Source organism: Cololabis saira, chromosome 20, assembly GCF_033807715.1.
Source record: "Cololabis saira isolate AMF1-May2022 chromosome 20, fColSai1.1, whole genome shotgun sequence".
Classification (NCBI taxonomy): Eukaryota; Metazoa; Chordata; class Actinopteri; order Beloniformes; family Belonidae; genus Cololabis; species Cololabis saira.
In genome coordinates this window covers 34,024,820-34,034,327 of record NC_084606.1, presented here as the reverse complement: position 1 = coordinate 34,034,327, position 9,508 = coordinate 34,024,820, and positions in this window count along the sequence as shown.

Here is a 9,508-nt window from a genome sequence, read left to right as displayed (position 1 = left end):
CAAACGCTGTTAATACAGAAAATGCACACTTCAAATCAAAATTTTCTGGTTTTAAAAGGAGTAACCCAGGGGTCATATTCGAGTTTTTAAAAACCCGAATATGAGCAAATTTCGGTTATTCAAAGGGGTTATTGGTGTTTACATGTTGCTAATATTTGGGTTTTAAAAGGGTTATTGACTGCATTTAAACGCAGTCAATGAGCTGACTACCATAACTGGAAACATACCTTACCCCCTGACCTGACTCCATCCCAAATAAATCAATAAAAACAAACATTTCAGCTACGGGAAAAGCTAGGGATGCTTCCTTCCACCCTGCCTGCCACATCTTTCTTTTTTAATGACCTCACACATTCCAAAACACACATATTCAAAATGAAGAAAACCAGATAAATTTGACCGGGATGGAGGAGGGCTGGCTGTTCGGGCCTTGTTCTGCCTGGGGGGGGGTCCAGGGTCGTCGGTGTGTGTCGGATGTCAGATCCTCGCCTGCAGTGGGGACATCAAGGGGTATATGTGAGGCTGAGGCTCACGCATCTGGTGCAGGATTTGGTGCTTGTGGTGGCCCTGGGGGTAATTTCTTGCGGTGGTGTGGTGGCTTGTTGCGGTCTAATCCATCCTGGTGTGTGGGGCAGTGCCGCACATCTGTCATGGTGTCACCTTAGGTTGCACCTTTTTGTTTGTCGCTTAGATCTTATAGATTTGCATCCATCTCTTAAACTTATCTATTCATCACTCATGTTTATGTTGACCAGTCTTACTGCAACACATTTCAACACTAAGAAAAACATTACAGCTGTCATAACAGTCTTCCTTTCGTGTTTCGCTTTAATATGGAATCCAAATAGAATGTTAGAGTAGGCTAACAATTCTATTTAGCCTAGTCTAAGTCATTATCCAAGGCATGGATAATGGTTTTTACCAAGTCATAGTACTAACATATGCAGACAGCTTTACTTTGGGAAAAAAATTTATAAAACAATTCCTCATCCCTGGTTACCAGTGCTCATACCTATGCCCCAACACCTTCCAGGATGTTTAGCCAAACAGCTACTTAGCTGTGCCCATTTGGCTCATGGCCAAATTGGAGGCATAGCTGTGGAACAGGTAAGATGGAGCTACAGTAGTCATCGTCAGAGAGCCTTAAGAGTGGCATCTGAAACATTGGGATGGACAGAGGCGAAAAATCTGTTAAAAATTGAAAAATGTTATGGCAAGTCGTTTAGCCATTTTAATTTGGTTTAGTAGTTAAGGTATCTGATGTAAGGTTGCAGCTTCCAAACATTTTAACTTCCAGATCAAAGCCAACCAGGTGCAGTTCCTAGACTGAGCACAAAATAAAACCACACACCAAGTTAAAGGACAAGCTTTGTTAAATTCAGAGTTCTATTTAAAAGTGAAGTCCCCCCACCCTCAACCCAGGGCAGCAGTTTCCTTAACTTGCATGTGTCCTTTAGTACCTACAAGGGACAGAAACAAGGGTTAATAGAGCACAAACATCTCAAAGTTGAACTGTAAATTCTCACCTTTTCCAGAAGGACCACCAGGATTATAAACCCTTGAGACCTTGATGTAACGAGGGAAGTAAGCAGGCAGGTGCATGACGGGCATTCTAGTTCTTTGGGGAGAAGCTGTTGTCTGTTCTGTAGTGGGCTCAGGACTTGGTGGCCCTGGGAGAGAAGGCCAGTTATATTGCATCCCAATATGGGTGAGGCACAGGGCAAGATCACAGTACCTGCTGTAGGCTTCACATTGTGGGTGACGGTGCCAACGCCTCCCATGTCATTTATTTTTATTTCAGTAACTTACTGATTACATTCTTTCCTTTTATTATTTTTTGATAACTTGATTACATGATTGATGCCTAAACAAAGGAATTTCTCAGCTTCCCAGTCAATCCATAAATTAAAAAATCAACAGTCAAAAATCCCGATAGGCTCTCTAATAATAGCATTAAAAAGCATTAAATTAATTTCTAATATGATTGATTGTCAGTTGGTTCAACCAATGGCTAACCACTATCACCTTCTCATCCATAATTGTCATGCAACCACACTAGCTAAGTGTGATTAAGGTCACATTAAACTGATAATGTACTGTAAACAACAATGCAAAAAAATTGGATTTCGGTAAAAATATCGGTAAAAACCTACAGTGTGAACGTGGCCAGAGTCTTCAAGCATTTAAGAATCCTCAGTTAATACCACAAGCTTCATGTCCACTGGGAAAATTTTAATATGAGATATATCCTTTAATGTGAATCTGAAAATGACATAGAAAGTTGCAGATCCGAAGTCTATCTTTTTGTACCCAATAAGTCACTGCTGTTTCGATTCAAAGCAGACGAATAGAAAGAAAATATAATCATTTTAGCAGTAATGCTACTGACACACAGTGCTAATTTACAATGGGCAGCACCTGTGTAGCTGCTGGTGGGTTGGTTAATGAGGGAATGTGCTCATAAAAGCTGGTGTGTAAGACTGTGCTACATGGTGCCTGTCTGGTCAGGAACAAGTGCTTTACTTGAGCTTGTGGTGGTCAGTAGCTGTAGTTTGCTAGCATCTAGACTAGCTTTAGACACTGGCTACACATCAGCAGCTATGGCTTTCAAGTTTAGCTTTGGGTATGTTGTCATTTGCATGTTGTAAAAGGAAAAAAAAGACACAAAAGAATATTGATTAATCTTTGTCATGCTTGTTTTACTCTAGTCTGACTTTACTCTTGTCTGTGTGGTCAACTGCTGAATGTGACTTCAATGTAGAAGGTAAGTTTAAAAAAAAAAAAAATAAATTTTTGCAGAGCTGAAAAAAACTAGTGGGTATCCTACGTACTGTGTCTTATTTATTTTAACCATGACAGAAGAACTTCAAATGGAGTGTCATGATCGTTACTTCATGGTAGCCGTTGATATTGCTGTTGCTGGAGAAGATCCTCGCTTTGAGGCTGTTGGTGAGTCCTTGTGGAAACCACAAGCCGTGGGGAGTATTTACAGCCGCTTGTGTGACATAATGGGGCTTCTATACCTGTGACGTGCTTTCAGACAGGACAGGTGTGTATGTCCTCACTGAGTCGTATGCAGCAGAATGTGGCTATACACTCGGTGTTCTTCCCTTCCTGGGTCTTGTGGAGCTCAGAGCCTCTTACTTCAGCTGTCACACAGAAAAGGAGGTATGTTTTGTGTATGTAGTTTTTAAAACCTCCACCCCAGCTTAACTGCTGATGCTAACACCACATTCTCTTTTACACACTTGCCCCTTTAGGATGATGGGTACACATTCAGTTTTAATCTGCTCACAACCCTTAATGGAGAGGAAACGCACTATGCATTGAAAAGGACCTGTGTTCCCCAACTTCCCTGGTCTATCAGAGAAGTTTCTTGTGAGGTCAATTACATGGAAGTAAGTTTGGGGAGGAGACAAAAGTTTAACATGTCAGTTTTGTTTCTTAACGCATGTTCTTTGCAGGTGTCTGTGGAGGGTGACATTGGCTGCCATTCTGGGATGAGTGATGACTGGAATTCTCTTAAGCCTGTATGTTCCCTCGCCTCAACTCTCTTCTCATTGGTGTCCACCAATTGAAGACTTGTCAAACACTCTTCTCTAGGTGTATAGCTCATCCACATCAGATTGGCAGGTGATCCTTCAAAGTCCAGATGAGCAGCTGCCACCCATGAACTTCTCTGAGGCCCGTGAACGTGGCTATGTGTTTGCTGTGACGGATGAGCGAATTGTGTTTCGTACACCATATGGACAACATGACTCGTACACCACTGAGGTAACATTACGATGGCTTGCTGGCAATGTTTAAGCCCTAACCTGGGTTTGAGTAATGTGTCTGTGCAGGTGAATGGTGTTCCGGTAGAGGTGGTCCATGCCAGTGTGTTCTCCAGACAAAGCTGGGTTGTCCTCATGGTTGACCTAGTGGCTGCTTGCTCTACATGTAAGTGACCCCTGTCTCTTAGCTGAGCTTGTGCAACTCCAGTTTTCTTCATGAAGATGTGAACATGATTTCTGAACAGATGAGGCATCACATGATGGTGGCTACATGACATGGGAGACCCCAGAAGCTCTGTACCCCAGTCTTGGTGGCTCACAGATCAGTGTTGGACTTAATGGTGATGATGTGGAGCAGGCAGTTGCAGACCAGAGTGGCTTCATCACAGAGAAGCGCAACACCACAATCCACATTGGTGTTCCCTATAATGCAAAGGGAGGGTACAGGAAGGTGAGGTAGAACCATGGAAACACCTCGCCAACTTGGCCTTAACTTCTAGCCTAAAACCTGGCAATGTGTTTCAGAGCTTTGTGAAGGGTGCCATCTTTGAGTTCTACGTCTTCAATTTCTACTTCAAGCAAGTGTTGATGGATGAGGATTACAAGGAGACCGTGATCAGATGTCACAGGATTGTGGTTACTCCACTACTGCCGTGTGAGCTTGTCATTGAAGACAAAACTGTCCTGGAAGAGGGAATTTTCACCATCTACCTTGGGCATATCCCTGTAGATGTGGACTTGACCTCAGTCCAGTTGAATGGGCATGACTTTAGTGTGCCCTTCAGCAATGATGGCATCATCCTCACAAAAGCAACTGAACCCAACAACACCCACAGCTACACTCTGAAGGTGCCCTTTGACGACCCAGTTGTCATACAGGAGGTAACTGTCTTTGGACACTTGTGCTGTGACATCCTTTTGCTATCATGCTGGTTCACCCTATATCCCCTCTCAGTTCTCCAGGGAACATGCAGCTATGTTGCACACGCTGGACATCAACTACATGCTGACTATGCCTGGAAGTGAACCTTACTACCACACAGCATCATCTGTGGCACTACTGGATGTCTGTAAGTCTTGAGCCTGTATTTGAAGATGCCTTGTTCTAGTTATTTACCAGGTACTCACACTGCTGTATTGGATAGCTCCTCCAGCCTTTGAAAGCAACTGCACATCATCTTGCATCAGCTTCAAGCTTGACTACCGGCCTTTTGACTACCTGTGGGAGATCAGCATTGGTTCTGACCTGCTAACGTCAGCACTGGCGGCTGAGCGTGGCTACATCATGACCAACAATAGCCAGAGGCTGCTGCTTGATGTTCCACTCTTCACTCGTGGCTATGAATACAGGGTGAGAACATTTGGGGTCTCAGTCTGCACCCCATCCGCCCCCAGCTCATGCCACTGTTTGTCTTGCAGGATGTTACTTTGGAGGGGTTTCTTGGTACATTTGAGATCCTTGTGAGGAACCATGTGACATCAGAGGTCCAAGCATCCAGTGTCAAGAAATGTCACTTCAGTTCCAGAGAACTAATTTGTAAGAGTTTCTTGCTTCAAGCAAGTTGAATCTGTCAAAGTGTGTGTGTGCGCTTACACCACCTCTCCAAATTCTGTAGTGTGTTCCACTGATGGAAGGATGACTGTGGTAGCTGACTTGTCTACAATCATCCCAACTGGGCAGACTCCAGCAACCTTCCACCTCAGGAATGAACACTGTCAACCCAAAGAAATCAGTGGTGCTGCAGTGCTCTTCTCTTTTCCAGTCAACAGCTGTGGAGCCATAGTCAAGGTAATGCCATGCAGAGTTAAAATTACATGGAACTTGTGTTCTACCTGGCCTTCCAATTTGTTTTTTTTTAAAATAAAGCTCATCAAGGAAAATGTGACGTATCAAAACAAGATTTTCTACAGCTCTGACGACAACTTTGCTTCTGACAATGCTACAGAGGGGTATGTACTTCCAACCAGTCTTTCAGGATGGCTGGCTTTGAGTCCAACAAAATTATCTTTTTTAAATCCCTGTGTAGGGTGACTGTACAGTGCACATATCCTCTGGCTGGTCTCAACCGTCTCTTCTCCGTGTATACATTTGAGTCTGACACGGAAGGCTTTGGCAGCATCATGCACACTGTGCAGCCCACAACAGGTACAGTGGGTTCTTGGCCAGGTGGTAAGTGCCAATCCTATTGGAGTGTATTGTAGGATTCCTAATGGGTTTCGGTCTTTCAGGTCCAAGTCCCACTGCGCCCACTACAAGACATCAGACCACAGCTGCTACCCAAAGAACTAGACTGGTATACATGCCTGCCTACCACCCAACTGCTCGCTACATCAAGGTCTCAAGTGGTCATAAACTTGCTGCTGCCAGGGGTCATAAACTTGCTGCTGCCAGGAAAGGTGACGGTTCAAGCCTGATGTATCTGTAAGATGGCTGGATCATTACTGACTTGCATTTCCATATATTTACAGGGACTAATGGATATGTTCAAGAAAAGACTTTCTCTTAAGGCTTCCCCCTTTGTTGGTTGTGTGTATTTTTTAAATGTACAAAATTTAATAAATCTTGTTCTTGACATTGCAATTGTGCAGGTTCTTAACTACTGTGCTCTAAAGAAAATGGGGTTGGGGGGGCAGCAGCAGGAAAAGTGCAAAAGTTGTCTATGTAAAGTGCAAGAAATGCACTCTATTTCCAAAAAGCTATCCCAGACATCAAGACCAGAATCTTATTAATGTTAATGAAGCACTCAAACAGAAAATGCTGAGGGTTGTCTGTGTGCAGTGAGTGCATGGAGCATTGTGAACTAAGTCTGGAGAGCTGGCTCTCAGGTTTAGCATCAACTCGAGGAAACGGGATGGTCTTGGACATGATGTACAATCAGAACACTTCCTGAAAGTGGTCAAAAGAGGGGTCATTTAAATATTCACTGACGCCAAGGTGTACAATACAGCAGCCATTTAAGCGCTTGGGAGTGTGTTTTCTGGATAAATCATTTTGTTGCAATGATAGTACTGGACCTCAATCACAAATGCATGTTTATATTCCTTACTCACATTGCACGCCACTGGGTTACTGCGCCCTCTACTGGAAAAGAACTGGTATTGCTGTTGCATAGGGGACAAGATTATAAAAATATGCATATGTTGACAAACTCGGATTCCTTTTACAATAACCAGTGTGAAACCTGGTGAAGTTTGAGGAAGCACTTTCACAGCTTCACCCCTTCAATTTTTTTTTTTTTTTTTTTTTTATTCTTGGGTGTACAAACTATTCAGTGCACGGGGTTTCTCCAGGGAACTAAGAAGGGTGTCGCACTTTACTAACTTTTCCCTTCCCGAAGTGAGTGACGATGCAGGGACGTGAAAACCCGTTATTGGTAAGTTGATACCTGTTCGTTTTATTAACTTTAAACGTGCAGTCAGATGCGTGTTATATAGCGTTTTAATTCACTTCTGCCAGAGACCCGAGCAGACGGTCCTGCCTAACATCTCCAGCAGGACGCTCCTCCATCCCTCCTTCATGTCTCTGTTCACGCACACAGGCTGCACGCATGACCAAGGCAGCCAAACAGGTGTGCCACTTTCCTGTGTTTTATTGGTTTTAAGGGTTTATTTTAAAATAAGGTACATGTCACGGCTCATTTTCTCTTTAGTCCGTCCACTCATTCCCGCAGAAGTCTTCTACAGTGACCCTCTTGGCTGCAGGAGGATCCCTAATAAACTCACTGGAATGAGGGTAGGCTTTCAAACATTCATTCAGAAAATATTTCCTATGGAAAAACTCTAACATGGATGGGATGAAACTGGGTTAAATGGTCATTGACTTTTAGAAATCCATCTTGATAAACAGAACTGACTCAAACACAAAGCCAGTTAATACTGATTAAACCCTGCACTCATATTTAGATATTTTTTAAGTTCACATTATATAAAATGGGCCTAAAGGACTCAATCACAACAACCAACAGGATCAAAAGTGCAGCACTGTCCAGCAGCTTAATTATTACAATATACTATATATATATATATATATATATATGTATATACAGGACTGTCTCAGAAAATTAGAATATTGTGATAAAGTTCTTTTCTGTAATGCAATTTAAAAAAAACCAATGTTATACATTCTGGATTCATTACAAATCAACGGAAATATTGCAAGCCTTTTATTATTTTAATATTGCTGATTATGGTTTACAGTTTAAGATTATAATATTCTAATTTTTTGAGATAGGATATTTGAGTTTTCTTAAACTAAGCCATGATCAACAATATTAAAATAAAAAGATGGCAATATTTCAGTTGATTTGTAATGAATCCAGAATGTATGACATTTTTGTTTTTGTAATACATACTGGAAAATAATGTGCAATATCATCCACTACAATTATGTAAATATCCGTCTGTTATCTTATTTGTATACCAGTATTTTTTATTATGTATATCAGTACTGTTTATAGTGTGTCATACTCTGTTATTATTATTGTATTATTATTTCTATTGATGCCTCTTGTTTTGCACTATCCCCTTTGCTGCTGTACACTGCGAATTTCCCCGCTGTGGGACTAATAAAGGAATATCTTATCTTATCTTGTAATTGCATTACAGAAAATCACAATATTCTAATTTTCTGAGACAGTCCTGTAGCTCAAGTTTGTATTTTCACACGGAGGTACTTTTTATGCAAAGGCGTCACACTTGTTTAAGTAAATCCTCTCTTTCAATCAGGAATCTGATTGCTCCAGGCTTAACACTCCACGGCCCATCATGTCCACTTCCTTAGTCTCCCCAAATTGTCCAGACCCATTCAGATTGGGACCGTACCCAACCAGAGACCTGGGCAGCTCCACCTGGAGGACGCACACCAGAAACCCTCCGCCGCGTCCAAAGAGGGTTATCCTTCAGCTTTCGGAAGAGGAGGACCAGGCTGTTTCCAACCTGCTGAAACTGCATCACCAAGAGGTCCCACAAACTCATCACATGATCTCTACTGCACAGATGGACCAGGACAGTGATCCAAATGACTCCCACTCAGATAAAGAAGCAAACAAGCACGTCTGGACTGGCCACCAGAATCTGAAGGAGTTGCATCAGGGAAGAGGCTGGTCAGGAGTAGAGCTTGAGGTGGCTAAGACTCTATCAAGTGGTTTTAACCAGAACCAGGACTTGCCCAGAACCCCAAAACAGTGTCAGTCCCCTACATCTCCACTAATGCACCAAAGCACTGCAACACCAGATGAATGTGAAACCTTACAGTATCAGCATAACTGACTTGTTGTGGCTGCACCCGAAATGGCTCCCCCTCCACGCATTTTAGCTGTGTCAGGGGAAAAAGCAGAGATTTGGTCTGAGGAGAACAGGATTGGATGCCAGTGGAGAATAAGCTTGATCACCACCTTCAGTTTCCTTGAATGTAAAGATGAGAAGCAGATCAACTGAATCAATGTGCACTGATTCGGAGGGAGATGCTTCAGAGCCTCAAGGATGTGGTAACTTTTGATATTTTGCAGTGATTGTGTTAAAACCGTGTATACAGGACTGTCTCAGAAAATTGGAATATTGTGATAAAGTTTATTTTCTGTAATGCAATTAAAAGAAACAAAAATGTCATACATTCTGGATTCATTTCAAATCAACTGAAATATTGCAAGCCTTTTATTATTTTAATATTGCTGATTATGGCTTACAGTTTAAGATTCAAATTCCCAGAATATTCTAATTTTTTGAGATAGAATATT